Raw genomic sequence first — 17,082 nt, forward strand, 5'->3', positions numbered from 1 at the left:
CGACCTCCCCCCCCCCCCCCCCCCCCCGACTAGGTGCAGTTTTTCCCCCTTTCTCTCTTTGTTTATTTATTTTAAAAATGTTTTTAACCAGTGGAGGCTGAATGTGTAGATAGAGAATTCATTGATTTGGAAGGTTGACTGTTTCCACTCTCCTGAAGACTTTGTTTGAGCCCAGAGGTTCAAATCCATTCCTACACTGATCAGCCTCCATGATATCTCCAACCAGATCTATGTCCAATTTCCTACTTGACTTTTCCACTTGTATGTCCCTCCGCTTAAGCTGAGTGTCTGATCTTTGCCAGTCAAATAGATTTCTTTAATTTCTTCCTGGTAGCTAACAGACTGTTTTCTTCCATTTAGTTCAGGGCTGACATTGACTCCTCTCTCCATTTACCTCAAAAGTAAATCTTGTCAGTGTTTCTTTAGACTATCCAGAATCTCAGCATCTCCTTTGATCTCCATGGCGACCACTCTCATTCATGCTACCCTGATGCTTCACCTGGGTGACTACAGTAATCTTGAGTGTTCTCAGTCCTTGCCACTGTCCCTTCAGTGTGCACCAGTCCAGGAGCTGGGTGGTCCTGTTAAGATACAGTTCACATCCTATCACCTGTCTGCTTGCTAGAGTGAAGCCATCTTTGCAGTAGTCTTGAGGACCCGCCATCTGTTTCCCATTACCTCCCTGAGTGCATTTGTTACCAGTGTCCCCACATCCTCTCTGCTCCAGCCACACTGTTGTCCCTGCCGTTCCTGGGGCATGCTCCCCTTTAAGGTGTTTGGCCCTACTCTTCACTTTGCTCTTCCCCCAGGTGCCTGTGGAGCTCATACCCTCACCTCCTTCATGAGTCCACTCTGAGTCCACTCCACTCCGCATCTTGGGGATGCATTTTCAGGCAGACCGCTTCAGTTGAGACAGTCACTTCTCCCTCCAACTTCCCTATTGCCATCCCCACTTCTTCATTGTATTATTTTGCTCAATGCCTAGCATTCAAACAGAACCTCGGTTTCCTCAGGCAAGGCTCTCAGAACCTAGAACCATGCTTGGCATATACTAAGCATACAGTACATAGTTGTTGCTGGGTATGGTGGCAAACACCTGTAATCCTTGCATTTAGGAAGTGGAGGCAGGAAGAGAGTTAGAGAGTTAGAGGCCATCTTAGGCTACAAGAGATACTATCTCAATAACAACAAAACAAGAACAACAGCAACAACAACAACAACAACAACAACAACAAAAACCCTTGATATTTACCTGGCAGGAGAGATACCATAGGTTTTCCCAAGATGAGGCTTATCCATCCCAGCATTTCCCCCATTGTGGGAAACTCTACCTCATAATTTATGGTAGTGAGGGATTGTGTTCGAGCTTTCCCATGAAGAAAATAAAAACAGAAACAAACCAAAGCAACTACCCTCGAAAAACACAACTCTAGTTATTGAATGGATGGGTGAATAGATGGAATAATTAGCCTGTGGATAAAGATTGACAGTTGAGAACATACAACACAGAGTAATAACTAAAAAGCTTAGATATTGCTTTCATTTCACGGAAGAAAGGGAGGAATAAATATTTTGGATTTCTATGTATCTTGAACATACCTTTAAAATGCAACTCTCTATCGGAAATACATTTATTGCTAGAGGCAGCTGCCCACCTGCGTTCTCAGCTACTCAGGAAGCTGAGGAAGGAGTCCTGCTGAGTCCAGACTTCTGGGCTGAGGTGTGCTGTGCTTATTGGGTATCCACACTAAGTTCTATATGAATATGGTGATCTCCCAGGGTTGGAGGACTGCAGGTAGCCTAAGGAGTGGTGAGCCGGTCCAAGTTGGAAATGGAGCAGGTCAAAACTCCCATGTTTATGAGAAATCCATTTATTAGTACTATATCTGAAGTATCACAGTTGTTAATTTTTGTTGTTGTTGTTTTAGTTTGTTTTTTTCTTTTTGGAGACAGGTCTTACTATATAGCCTTGGCTGACCTGGAACTTGCTACACATAGACCAGGCTGGCCTTGGTCTCACAGAGATGGCCTGCCTCTGCGTCCTAAGTGCTAGGATTAAAGGTGTAAGTCATCATGCCTGACCCAAACAGTGCTCCTGTATTAAGGTATGGAAAAGAATCCCTTATTTCTCCTGACTATATAATTATTTTTTTTATTTCTTCTACTTTCTACATTTCCATTTTTCCCTTTGCGGTGCTCAAGTCAGAATTATTTCCTGTTAATAAAGACTTGACTATTTAAAACTCATAATTACTTTAAAATGTCTACATCCTTACTTAAATTTTATCAAGCACATTTCTTAACCATGACAGTGATCTCTTAGTGTTACCTATCCAAGTTCAGTGAGATATCGAGCTTTTTAAACATTGCTTCTTATGTGGCTATTCTGTATTATTATCATCGTAATTTCCAGTTACTATATATAGCATGTAATATATATGCAATTTTCACTTCCTAAGAACTTGAGCTTACAAAACTTACGTTTGCAAATGAAAACAACCCTCCAGTTAATTTCTAAATTAAATCCTAATCCTCTAATGCTAGGCCTAAAACTTAGTCCATCTGGGGTGAATTCTCAGAGGGCCTTATCTGAGGTGTAGAGGGGAGCTGTGCACTGCCGGGAAGCAGAGAGCAGACCATCTTCGGCTTTACTGCCTGCTCCCTGGCTCACTCCTTGATTCCTGGTGCTACCATCATCTCCCATTTTGGTCCCACACTCTGAGCTCAGCTGATTCTGATTTTGAAGGCCTTTGGCACCCTGGCTTTGTTGGCCCTTTTCTCCCTCATTGGAAGTAGGAGGAAATGGGGTCCTGTGTTCAGAGGCTCCCTCATAACCTGGGGCCAAGGCTCTGCCCCGCCCACTCTTTTGCTGCCACACTGTGAGGGTGACTGACTTCTTGTGTCTTATCTTCCCCAGGCTTCTCCTAGAAGTCTCTGTCTCCCCAGCTCTCAGAGTCCTCCTATCTGGAATGCCTATCAATCCTCCTCCCTCTGGAACTTGCCCTGGGGACTGGGTGTCTAGAACTCTCTTACAGATCTGCATCATCTTCTGACTTTATTGCTCTCCTTTCCTAACTCTGCACCCCAATCAATAGAGCTGATTTCAATTCAGCTGTAGGAGGTCCAATCTATTGTGATGTCAGTAGATTCAGTCTCCTGAAACCCAAAAACTCAGCTCTTAAATCGGAATCTTTTAGCTGGGCTTGGTGGTGCTCGCCTGTAGTCCTAGTACTTGGGAGGCAGAAGCAGGTGGATCTCTGTGAGTTCAAGGCCAGCCTGGTCTACATAGTGAGTCCCAGGATAGCTGGGGCTACAAGGAGACCCTGCTTCAAAAAGACAGAAAAAAAAAAAAAAAAATCGGAATCTTTTGGCATCCAGGACTACTATCTCTGTTGTGAGTCAGTTCTATAATTCAGACCCGGGTTTGAGTGGGCTCCTTTTCATTGTGTTTTGATATAACCCTGACATCTCAAAAGGCAGTGGGTTCTGTGGTTTTGATGAGCGTTCAGGAGTGGGGATGGGGAAGTGGCAGTGTGACAGAAAGCATGAGGGTAAAAGTCCCCCAGATCGGGTGACTTAACACAACACATGACCCCAGTGTCTTCATTTCTAGAAACAATCTGTCAGAAAAATATTTTACATTTTTGCTGTTTTCTGAGACTGTATTTTTTAGTTGCCACCCGATTTACATTGTTTTGAATGTTTATAATTATTCTTATTTACTCTTCTGGCTTATGAAATAACTACAGAAAGTTTCTCTGTACACATCTATCATTCTTTACAGTAAAGGATGTGTAAAGATGATCTTGATCTTAGTAAAGAAAATTCTAGAGCTATCTTAGACCGCTCAGCCATCCTGACAATTCTAGAGCCATCTTAAAGGTATAAAGACCATAGTCAGTAGCCAACTGTAGATGGCAAAAGTTGAAAGGAAAACTTCAGTGTTTTCCCCAAAGCAGAAGAAATCTATACATGGGTGAACAGACACTACTGTTTCTTTTGAGTTGATGATTTTATTTTCTGCTTCCTGGTCATCGAGTTATTAACTATCGAACTTTCAAGCTCGGAGAAAAAAGGCCTAAGACTAAGACCATTTCTGACAAGACTGGGAGCTTTCAGGATGGTAGGTAGTAGACAGAATAAAACCACTCCTATGCTGGGCTCTGTATCTCTAACAACAGTCCAGGAGCTCCTGTGAGAGTCAGACTGGTCCCCTGTGGTCATCTTAGGCCATCTCTGATTCAGATTGTCAGTATTCCCAGGAAGTTCAATACACACTTTGGAGGTTCAAAACCCTTCTCCCTGTGGCCTCCCTTTTCCCCTTTCACCCCATTTCTGCTGCTGTGAGACGCAGACAGAAACTGTCATCACAGCATGGTTCCTGGGAGTGCAGGCCTGGGTGTACACAGGGCAGAGAAGGGAGAGGAGGCACAGAAGGCTATCCATTTTATCTGTCACAAATAGTCCGTCTTCTGTATGTGTGGGTGTGTATTCTGGATTCAATCAGTTGTGGATAGAAAACATTATGTGCATTTGGAACATGTGCAGACATTTTTTTTTCCTTCTCATTATTCTCTAAATGATACAGTATAAGCACTGTTTGCACATCTTGTGTGTTGTATTAGGGGTTATATGTAATCTGGAGATGCTGAAAAATATGTGGGAAGATACATACGTTATATGCAAATACAATGACATCTGTATGGAAGAGACTGGATCTGATCCTGACAGATACTGGGGGTCCATGCCTTTGGGGAGCTCAACTGCTTTTAAATCCCTTTCTTTCCAAAATGGAGTGTGTTTGAATTCCTCATCCAATTGTGTGTAGTATAAGTAATAAACTGTTAACAGGAAAAGAATTCTGAAAAGCCAGTGACTTAGGGGTAAAATCCTTACACTAAACTCAATTTTAAATCTTCCTTTAGAGAAGTCAGTTATTCAGGATTCTCTAATCATCAACCTGTGTTCAGACCCAAGTCCTGCTCTTGCAATTCTAATGGTAGGAATAAGACAAGGTTTATTTTCTTCATGACCAAATAGAAGTTGGGATAAGTGTTGCTTTTGTTTAAATAATTTCTAAAACTAAAAATCTAGAGGAATAATCCACAGCCACTGTGATGGCTAAGATTCCACTTGGTTTAAATACGCTTAATATGCCTCTGCCTCTTTCTTTCTCTAATAATTGTGTGGAGGAAACAAAATAGGGTCCAGTCTGTTTTCAGGGTGGGTAAGGTAGACATAACAAATCCCCAGATTCTTATCCTAATCTTTATGAAGGCCTCAGAGGCTCAGGTAAGCGCTCACAGTTTGGAATCATTAAAGCAAATTTGACACAAAGGTCCCAAAGGACGTGAGAAGGAAGACCTTCAGTGTGTCATTTCAAAGTTGTGTGTTTGGTTTGTACGGAGTCCAACTTCATACAAGAGACACCTGAAGGAATGTAAGTGCCACACATGGGACATGTTTGTGACTCATCCGGAGCTGCTCCATCCCAGCTGTCTGGACATCAGTCTGGACATCTGTTTTTAATAGTTTCCAGACCTCTAGAGGGAACATCACAAATGGGTTGAATGTGATTTGCACACAGTGGTTGGGAGGAGGGAAACAGACGCTAATAGGTGTTCAATGGAGTTTGTATTGGTCTTTGGTCTTCATTATTTTGAACAGATCCAAGGTTCTGAAATCGAGCTTGATATAATTAGAGTCTGTGGTGCTCGGTGCTAAGGACAGATCCTATAAAAAGCTTCTGTTCTAAGACTTTTCTTACACAAAGAACTTTCATTTTAGAATGCTTTTGTTTCTTAACAAAGTAATATTACAGGTCATAGAATATGGTCTCAGTCTGTTTTTTTTTTTTTTTTTTTTTTTTTTTTTTTTTTTTTTTGCTTTATTTTTCTTTTTTTCTGCTGTACCAGAATACCTGCACCTGGGTAATTTATGAGAAGTTCATTTTGCTCACAGTTCTGAAGGTTAGGTCGTCAAGGGCATGGTCATCTTAATGCTGGTGAGTGTCTTGTATTGCCACAGTTCATGGCAGAAAGAGCCAAAATATGAAAGGCAGACTCCTTTATAGCAACCAGGTCTCCTAGTCCCACGAGAGCAACAACTTACTCAGAAGAAGAAAGCATACCTCCCTCTTAATAACCCATTGCCTCTTTAAGGCTTTGACCCTTCAGCACCACCACAATGGCATCAAATTTCAGCAGGCGCGTTTCAGGAACCAGACTGCATTCAAACACAGTAGGAAGGCAGGTGGGAAAGGTTATTGTCTCAGTCATTCCCCTAGGTGCTTCTCAGCTGATCCTCTTGACGTCATGATCAGTGTCTAGAAGCAGCCTGCCCTTCACGGGATGACAAGTGACAGTTCCAGTGGGAGTCACAGGAGTGGTGTGGAGTGTGGGGCACAGCCTATTGTTCAGTGTTCTGTACCAGGGCTGGGCAAAGGTCACAGAACTTCCTGAATATTCCATGATTTGCTGCTGTTTGCTTCCATATCTGACAAGAAAGCATCAGGGTCAGAACCAGAGATGGCCAAAGCCAGGCCAGAATTACTTTTCCTTCTCTTTTTAATCCCCCTGGACTTAACATAGAAAGGTCAAGAAGCAGCTCCATCAGACAGAAAAGGGAGGCAAGAATGTGTGTTTGTGTGTGTGTGTGTATGTGTGTGTGTGTGTGTGTGCGTGTGCACGTGCATGTGTATGTGCATGTATGTAGGCCAGAGGTTAATGTTGGTGTCTTCCTCCTCAACTGTTTCTCCATCATATTCATTTAATATATTTATTTTAAAAAATTTATTACTATTATCTATATGTGTTTGCCTGTGTGCAAGATGTGTGTGTGTGTGTGTGTGTGTGTGTGTGCGTGTGTGTGTGTGTGTGAGTGCACATGTGGAGGTCAGAGGACAACTCTAGGGGGTCAGTTTTCTCCTTTTTAAAAAAAATATTTTAAAAATTTATTTTATGTGGGGGCTGGGGAGATGGCTCAGCAGTTAAGAGCACTGACTGCTCTTGCAGAAGACCCGGGCTCAAGTCCCAGCACCCACATGGCGGCTACGAACTGTCCTTAACTCCAGTTCAGGGAAATCCGAAGCTCTCTTCTGACCTCCGCGGCATTGCACAACATGGGTACACTCACATACATTCAGGCAATACACTCATACACATAAAATTAAAAAAAAAAATTAAAAATTTTTTTTATGTGAATGAGTGTATTTCTGCTCTTAATCACTGAGCCATCTCTCCAGGCCCCAGTTTCTCCTTTTACTATGGATCGTGGGGATGGAACTCAGGTTGTTAGGCTTGTGCAGCCAGGCCTTTGACCCACTGAGCCATCTTGTTGGCCCTGCACCTTATTTTTTGAGACAGAGTCTGCCACTGAACCCAGGGCTTAACAGTTAGTTAGACTTACTGGCCAGCGAGCTTCAGAGATCCTCCTGTCTCCACCTCCCCAGCGCTGGGATTACAGATGTCAGCCACCACAGCTGGTTTTTATGTGGGTGTTGGGGATCTGAACTCCTGTTATCTTGCTTGCATGGCAAGCTCTTTACCAACCAAGCCATCTCTCCAGCCCCAAGGATCATTTGGAAGTGTTGTTGTGCATTACACATGCACCTGCATCCTTCCTGTAAGTTTCTCCTCTCTGTTCACATCAAAGATTTTTCTAGGCTGTCATTTTGTCATCTACCCTCCAGAGGGCAAGTACAGAAATGTGAAGAAGTTTTGTTCTCATATCATCCATTAGTCACTAGTTCTTTCTTGAGAAACCCACTATTTGTTTTGGCTTTCAGAAATGTTCTGTGGAGAACTTCGAGTAAACCAAATCTTTTTTTCTGGCAGACTGAAGAAATGTGAAGATCACCTAGATAATTTCCACTCTTAATCTGTTATTGATACACTCAGTAAATGGAACAAGTCTTCTACTAGAAGATGCACAATAAGCTTAACAGGAGCCATGAAAGAAGTTCATTCCTGACCTCAAGGACTTATGCAGACACTCAGAAATATCACATGCAGAGTGGGGACTATGTTCTATTGACCTAGGCCTAGTGATTTCTAATTTCTCTTCTTTTGATCAGGAGAGTCTTAAGCAGACGCTCCTTGCAGGATCTCCAGAACACATTAGGTAGTCAATAAATGATCAGTGAGCAGGGGAATGGATTGATGAATAAACGGAGAATAACTGAAAGAGGGAAACTCAGGGAGAAAATGGGGCTGAGGACCTGGAATGAGCAGGAAAGATGAGACCCACAGTCCTGAATCTCTGGAGTTCTGAGCCATCGAGAGAAAGAGGGAATCAGGTGCATGGAAAACAGACTTCATCCCAAAGCACAGGAGGTCAGAGAGACGAAAAGGAGGCAGCGAGACCCATTGCAGGCGGGATGGGTGAACTTTCAAAACAAAGTTTGGTTGCAAAGATGCGTAGGTTGTTGCAAAGACCTGCGCACATGCGCAGTATTCACGTGGAGGTTTGCTAAATAATTGGAGAGGCCCCGGAAGGTGCCTCTGTCCTGCTGTTGCAAATATCAGCAGAAGGCTTGGCACTTTGTTCCAAGGACGCCTAAAGTGAACGCAGGCTTCTGAGCCCAGTGTGCTGATGAAAGGCAGTCTGCTAAGCCAGAAACCCAGAAACCGGCTAGGCAAATGTTGCAACCCTGGAGGCATTCCATGAAAATTGCTGGGAATGGGTGCAGTTCTGGGAATGGGAAAGGAAAAATGCATTGAAAACATTGTGAGATCACGTATGGTAAGGCAGCTCTGTAATTCTAGCACTCAGGAGGCTAAGGCGTATCACAAGTTTGAGGCTAGCCTGAGCTACACACAAGACCTTATCTCGAAGAACAAAACAAAACTGAAACCTGAAACAAAAGAAACATGGAGAATGTATCAAGAATGTTTGATTATCAGTGGAATTGCGAAGGAGGAAAGAGACAGGCACAGGTGTTTTTCAACCTTGGCTATATGTCAACCAATTGGTGCCCTTACTTCCTATGTGTGCCGTGTTCAAGGCCCAGCGTCCTCCACAGATCCATTAGAAGCACAACTGAACGCCACCAAGAATCAAGGAAACTCGAAGATCCCCTTTGGGATATTAGCTAACTAGAAGTCTTCTCTGAGTTCCTGAGACATTGATGAGCATGTGCTATTTATGTAAGTTCCAAATGCTAGTCGAATGTGCCATTGGAGCTCTGAGTCCTATTTATTTGATATTTTCATTTTTCAAAAAGAAAACTCATAAAATGCTCTCGAGATCAGGTTTGGAGGCAGTCAGGGTAATTTGTTCTTAGGGAAGATCTGTTTGTCCTGCTGCTTTCCCCTCTTCCTTCCTTGAATCTGGCCATTCACAGCTGTCTCAGCCCCACGACTTTGCCCCTCTCTGGCTGGGACTCTCTGGACTTGTTTATTCTTAAATCTTGTGCTCCTTTCAGAACTCGTGGTGTGTAAAACAAGGATGGCTGGTATCACACCCCCTCCTGCCCAACCTGCTGTCCACTGTGTTCATGGTGCTGTGTAATTCTGATGAAGCCACAGACAGAGTGGAAGCATTTACTTGTTCATGAAGAAATTCAGAACGATTTCCTCATGTTGTTCGGTGCAGATGCCCTCAGAGCCTGGGCAACAGGCCTCTTGGCGTTTCTCCCAAGTTCTCCATATTTGCTTCAGTTTTGGTTTTTGAGTTTGTTGGGGGTTGAAGGGTTAGTAAAATAAGCCACTCTGGGATGTGTTCTCTTCTCTAAACCTCCTTTATTCCATCCCAGAAAACACACACACAAATGCACCCACACATACAAATACACATACAAACAAACACATGTACAGATAGACACACAAATACACACATATGCAGACATACACATATACACAGACACACACACTACAAATAAACACACGAAAATGAACACAAATACGTACATATGTATAAACACATACACACACATAAACACAGAGACACATGCATATACACATATAAATAAACACAGACACACAAATACATACACATAAACATACACAAATACACAAACACACATATAAACACACACAAACATACACACACATACCCCATAAATATGTGCCTATGTACCTGTAGCATTAGGTTGTCCATAACAGAAAGTGGAAATTGCCCCAGAACGTGACATGATTTGAAAAATACTTAAATCTTGTATAAGGCTGAACAAAAACAAGAAAGAAGAGAGGAAGAGGGACTCCTCGTTAATCAAATCCATTGTTTCCCCTAGAGCAAGCAGTTCTCAATTATATTTAACAGACACAACAAGGTGCCATAAACAGCCCAAACAGCTGGAGGAAGGCTCTGGTTGAAGGTGAACTCGGCTTCCCTCCCCAATCCTATGTTCCTTCGCTCTCCTGGCCTAGGTGTGGATCTTCTCTGACATAGGGGCTCCTGGGCCTGTTTGGGGCCACAACAAAGACTCCTTCCCCACTGCTGTATTTTTCTATTAATGTCCTTTTGCAACTAAATATTTCAATCAGGCTTGGCGTGGGGCCTTCCAGATCTGTCATCTATTCCATTTTGCTAATCGTTGACTGTGGATAGATTGGCATTTCCGCAAGTTCACTCTGTGGTCCACGAAACTGAAGAATTGTCTCCAGCTGCAGAGCAAGAGCTTTCTTTCCTGAACCTGTCGCCGAGCTACAGCTTTGTGAATGGAAAATAAAAGAGCGCCCCCAGCCTACAGTCCCCCTGCCTACCCACCCGACTCCAGTTCCCGGTCTAATCACATCTTCTGGTTTCCTTGGCTTTGCATAGCTGGTCTTTTATGTTAACAGAATACAAATGCATAGAAAGGAGGACATATCTGAAATAAATGTCTCTGCCTGTTTCCAAGATCTTTTCTGAGCAAGATCAAGCTTTTCTGCCCCTTTTTCTACGGTGCCTCTTTATCGCTCGAATGGAACCACAGCTGAATTGTAGTATGGAAAAAAACACATTCCGTAATTTGGATTTATTCAGTTTCCCATCATTTGCCTTTTTTGTTTCTTTCAACTGGCATTTTATCATCCTTGGGGATCTGAAACATGTCCTCATGCAGATATGTTTCTAAGTCACTAAATTCTCCATTCTGGTCTCTGTTCGGGAAGCTTTTTGTTTTTGAACTCTTTTTTTTTCAACTCTTCAATTTATAAATTGGAAAGAAAATACACTGCCAATTAAACTCTAAATCAGGGAACCTGTTGTAGTCTATTCATTAACTGATAAACGTCTCACAGATGTGCGTCATTATACGCTTCTTCTTGCTCTAATAGCACTTTTAACATCAGGCCTTATGCTTTGTTAAGATAGGGTTTTGTTTGGGTTTGTTTCTGATAGAATTTTCACTGTAAAAAAAAAAAATCCACATTTAGTAATTGTCTCCAAGATGCTGATTTCCCGTCTTTCTCATTAGTTTAACAGGTAATCAAAGATGTTTTCATTTGTTGCTGTATTAAAGGCCCATTACAAATTAATAATGAGAGTAGCAGCGAATTTCCCCCCAATATTTTCTCAATCTCCCACTGATTTAACACTGTTCTGCACATACACTGATTTCATTAAAAACCTCTTCCATTCCAATGTAAACAGTGTTCTATTAACAGCAAGGATGTGAAGGCTGTGGCTTGTGGCCATGGGCCGCTATGATATCACTCAATCTATCTGCCTGCCCCACATCCTGTATTATTGAGGGGACACTCAATAATGATGTTTTAACTCTATCTTGGAGACTTTGCAAACAAGTCTTTGCTGCGTGGAGACAGAGGCTGATGGAGAGGACATTAGAGCTGACTGTTCAATTACAGATGAACCAGCTCCACAGGGGTGCTGGGTCTGGGTGAAGAACCCTTCATTCGCTGTTTCTCCTGTCAGTCTGTCAGTTGGTTAGCCACTATAACTCAACATTTGTGTCTGGGGAGCTCTGCTATGGCTGCACACAGAACTCCCCTGTGCTTTTAAAGCCATGGAACTTGAGTGAGCTGTGAAGTTGCTCAGTTGAGTCCCATGGGTTAGGGTTAAGAACTAGTACTACGTCCAGGATGTTGAGGACTAAAATGTCTATCCTTCATTCCCTTTCTTCCCCTTGAGGAACGTCATGAGTTTGAGAGAAATGCTTTAAGTTCAATGGTAAATTTAAGCAAGGTTCATTGTAGCCATATCTGTAAATGTCTGTGGTACTTTTGTCACAAGGGGCAATAATGTTCTGAAAAGGCAGAACAAAGTCTGGTGGAAAGAAAATGGAAGGCTAACTCGAACGGGCATAAAGTGGCTGGTCTCACACAGTCAGGTACCCAGCTTGCCTTGAGCTTTGCTCTGGCTACAGTTGATGGCCAGCAGGTAGAAGGGGCATAACTCTGTGTGCATTTGCTGCCCTTCCATGTCCTCCTGGTCCACAAAAGAGGGTCCAGGTCTTTGCAATGGGAATTTGTTGGGAGTCCCCAAGTCTTAGATCCCAGCCTATCTCTATCACACTCAATGCAATGGGTTAGGTTTGGTATGTTTTTGAAAGGCACACACATTAAGAGCTTGGTCCCCAGCCTATGACTTTAAGAGGTGGGACTCAGTGTGAGGAAGTTAAACCACTGAGGACATATTGCTAAAGGAGATTTTGTGAGCCTGGCTCCTTATTGTCTCTCTTTGCTTCCTGGTCTCCATGAGGGAACTCACCTCCTCTGCCACATGCTCCCCTCGTGGTGTGTGGCCTCACCACTGGCCCAACGTGGACCATGAGCCAAAACAAATCTTTTCAACATATATGTTGATTGTCTCAGGTATGCTATCAGGGTTATAGAAAGCTGACTACCACAAGGCCACGTTGGTCTATGAGAATACTGGGTCTATGTTGTCTCTGTTGAGGCCAACAGAGCTGGAGGAGAGAAACCACTTTGTGCCTCAGCCCTAAGCTGCATTCTGAAGTTCTCTCCTTGTCAGGCCAAGATGTCCAAGCAGGAGACGTCCAAGGAGAGAACTGGTCATGGAGATGCTAGAGTGTGTCAGTGTGGGCACGATTAGCTTTCTGCTTTCCTTTTTCGATTATTTTAGTGTCTTTTCCTTGCCCTTCTTCAATTTCCCTCCTTCTTTTCTGATTATAAAAAATAGCAATTTCTAAGTATCAAAACCTTTGAGCCAGAGAAATGGCTCCTGAGGCAAAGTCACTGCCAGGACTGAGGACTTGAGCTCACAACCTGAGACCCACGTGGTAGAGGAAGAGAACTGACTCAGGAAAGATTTCCTCTAGCCTCCACATGCACGTGCACTCCAGTAAATAAGTGAGTATGAGAAAAGACTGAAAATACACACTAGCTCCTTATTATAATTCCTCCAAAAAAGAATGAAAAAAAAAAAAGCCAACCAAAGATCCACTACTAAAAAAAGTTTTTATTTTCTTTCAATTTTCTATTGTGCATATATTGTTTTTTAAATTTAAAAAACTTGATTAATATTTAGTTTACGTGCATGAGTGTTTTGCCTGAATGCATGTACATGCACCCATGTTGTGCAATACCCATGGAGGTCAGATGAGAGTGTCGGATCCTGTTGAACTGCAGTTATGAACAGTTGCTAGGCACCATGTGGGTGCTGGGAACTGAACCTTGGTTCTCTACGAGAGCAGCCACTGCTTTTAACTGCTGAGCCATGACTCTAGCCCTCATATTTGTGTTTGGACAATGAGATTATTAGGCAGTACAAAGAAGGAATGTAGATTACTGTTTAATAAACAGACCTGCATGCTGTTCTGACCCCACCAGCCAAGTTATTTAACCTCCCTGCTTTTTCCTTTCCTCATCTGTAAAGTGGTCTAATAATAGTTTATTAATTTAACAGGATTTTATGAGACTTCATTATTTCATCACATAAGCCATGAGGACACTTTCAGACAAAGAGCTACAAGATGCTAACTAGTCCTCATTTTTTTGATAGTAAAAAATAATTTAAACTGCAGAGCATGCCCTTCCCTCCAAGAATACTTTGTCATGGCAATGAGGAAAGTAACTAATGTATTTTTCATATGGTACAGATTGTAGCCATCTTTCTTATATAACAGCTGAATCTATAAACTTGACCCATTAGTGGAATTATTGCTATTTTTTTGGTCTGATGTAATGAAGTTCTAATATTTTATTATCAGATCTATCTATCTTTTTTGCATGCTAACATTGCTTATAACTTAGCAATTTCAGATGGGGTGATTTTTTGACATAATTCTTTTATGGTTAGTCCTTAAAACCTCCTCATTGTGTGTTACAGGAATGGCACTTGTTAATTTTGGAAGGCAACCTTTCCTGACTAAGGTGACTGACCAGCAAACATGTATGAGCTCATCTATTATTCAGGCTGAAAGACTTCTCCGAATTCCACATCGCCAGGCAGAATCTCTGGGACTACAGCCCACTGTTTCCCTACAATCTCTGTCAATGTGTGGAAAGCGTGAGTTCTCATGCTTATCACTTGACGGATACTCCCTACAGTAGGCTAGCAGGAATGAAGCCACCTTGACCTCCACATTATTAGTTAGGGCATGTGGCACCGTCCTTCTTGGAGGTTTGGTCAAATGGTCAAAGTCAGAGCACAAAACTGTTGCACGGGAACTTACAGAGTTGTAGGGAAAATGGGCAGCGTAACTGTTTTGGTAGATGTGAGGGGCATAGGCCAAGTAAGTCTAGATGTGCACAAAGTGCTTTAGTGAGGTCGAGGAGTGGTACTAGGAGCAAAGTGCTGGGGATGAGAGAAGCTAAAAAACGTGGCTCCAGGCCCAGCAGTAGTTTTGTGGATTTGGGTTTGTGTGTGGCTTGGTCTCACTCTCTCCATTTGTTATCTCTTTGCCTCTTCTTGTAGCTGTTATTCCTTTTCAGACGCATTTCAGACTCTCACTGCTACGTGAAAGGAAAAGCAATCCTTGGCAGAATAGGTTACATCACAACAAACATTCACTTTGTTAGTCTGTAAGGTGTCTCCACTAACTGGATTGTATTTATGTTTTATTTTAAAGTCATTATTATTATTATTGGCTTTTTGAGATAAGGCCTCTTTTTTGATTGTGTGTATGTGTGTGTGTGTGTGTGTGTGTGTGTGTGTGTATGTGTGTGTGCGCTCGCCAGGTGCATGTGTGTGGAAGCCAAAGGACAACCTTGGTATTGTTCCTCAGATATCATCCAGTTTTTAAAGACAGATCCGCTCACTGGCCTGGAACTGGCCACCATGTCGCCTATGCTAGCTGGTCAGTGAGCCTCAGGGATCTGCCAGCTTCCTCCTGCCCAGCACATGCCACCATGCCCTGGTTTTTTTGTGAGTTCCGGGCACTAAACAGCTCTTCATGCTTCCAGTGCAAAGAACTTTACCAAATGAGTTATCACTCCCAGCCCTGAAACAAAGTCCATGTAGGGTGACCTCAAACTCACGATCTTCCTGAGTGCTGGGATTACAGGTGTGTGTCACCATGCCCTGTTCACCTGGCATGTTAACATAAATGAAGTCTCTCCGTCTTCAAATATTCTCCCTACATGTACCCAGGAGTCTCTTTGACAGCACCCGTGTGGCTACCTTGAACACTCAGCTCCTCAGAAGTGAATGGAAGCTGACAACATGGTTTAACTCGAATGGCAAAGACTCTTATCTGGCTATTCAAGTCAAAACCAGAGTTTATATAACCACCTCAAATGGTCTCTGGTTATGTAAAATGGGACTGAATATCTGCAGCCCAGATCAAAAGCTTCCTCCACATGAATGGCTTAGTTAAGGAGGGGAAAAAAATCCCAGAGTGAACTCTGCCAGAGAAAGCATGGATCACTTCACATTCGGCTTTCTGAAAGAGCAAAAGTAAAGACAAATGAAGGATATGCACAGGGCACATCAGAACACCAGGTCAGTGGAAAATACAAGCCTGGAAAATGGGAGGGCAAGTAGCTGGTGACCCAAAGGAAGGTCACGAGGACCTGGCAAGCTTTCAAGAGCAGCGGAATAATAAAGGAAGAGCGATGTGTCTTGGGAACTGTCAGTTCAGTTAACTCAAGTGCTACATGAGCATCTATTAGGCCATGAACCTTCTGGGTCCAAGTTCTAGCTGAGGGGAAAGAACCCTGTGCTTTTGTCCTTGTCTTCGAAGAGCTTATACAGTTGTGAGACCACAACGCCTTCTTCACAGGGAATGAATAGACACAAAAAAAGAGGTCTGAATGAAAACAGCAAATAGTGCTGGGACTGTAATTCAGTGGTAGAGCACTTGGCCCGCAGGTTTCACCCCCAGCACTGCAAAACAAAGCAAAACGAAACAAACAAAATAAAAAAGAAGAGAAAAGAAAACTATAAATGTCCCTCATGTAGGGGAGTGAAGATAAATACTGTAGCCTATTTGTGACTAGGAAATATTTCTGGCTAGGAGAGGGATGCGTCCTCCAAATCTGAGGTGGACATTGGATGGAGAGAAGAAAGGTGTCCGGGGGAAGAATAGAGCCTGGGCAAAGGTTTAAAGATGGTTCAAGCACAGCAGGTGTGTGTTCCTGGCTAGTAGATCTGCCTGGCAGGAGGTATGTGCTGTGACCAGGTGAAGGACGGCAGTGAGTGATGGAATGGAAAGTTTGGCCATGAAACCACTGGCAAGAGTCACCAAAGAGTCACAGATGTAGCAGCAGATGACAGCTTCTAAGGGAACAGTGCTCATTGAATGCTGAAAATTGAACCCAAAAGTAGCATAAAAAACAGGTCCTTGTGCTAATAAGAAACAGGGAGCACCAAATGAACCATGTGATCAACAGCAAAAGATTAACTTCTTTGGGCCTCAGTATGCTCATCTATAAAATGGGGTTAATAATTTTTAGAGTTGTCAAGACAATAAAAGTGGGTTAATGTAGAAATATGCTTATAAAATGTAATGAAAATATAAGTTCTTAAGATAGTGCTGTGGTGGCACGTAAGAGACAAGGGCTTTGAAGTGAGATGACCCTGGACAACAATTCTTGCTCCTTTACTTACTGATTTTTTTGTCTTGGGTAAATTATTTAACTCCTTTAAACCTCAATCTTAACCTTTCTTTCTTTCTTTTTAAAAATTTTTATTTATTATTTTTATTTTATGTGTATGAGTATATTCCCTGCATGTATG

General features: G+C 42.7%; 1 pseudogene; it reads left to right on the forward strand.

Annotated features, from left to right (window-relative positions):
- Positions 1–1,244: 1,244 nt before the first annotated feature.
- On the forward strand, positions 1,245–1,376 carry LOC115070124 (annotated as a pseudogene).
- The last annotated feature ends 15,706 nt before the right edge of the window (positions 1,377–17,082 follow it).

The sequence above is a fragment of the Nannospalax galili genome, unplaced genomic scaffold (assembly GCF_000622305.1).
Source record: "Nannospalax galili isolate Female #2095 unplaced genomic scaffold, S.galili_v1.0 scaffold72, whole genome shotgun sequence".
In the NCBI taxonomy this organism is placed as follows: Eukaryota; Metazoa; Chordata; class Mammalia; order Rodentia; family Spalacidae; genus Nannospalax; species Nannospalax galili.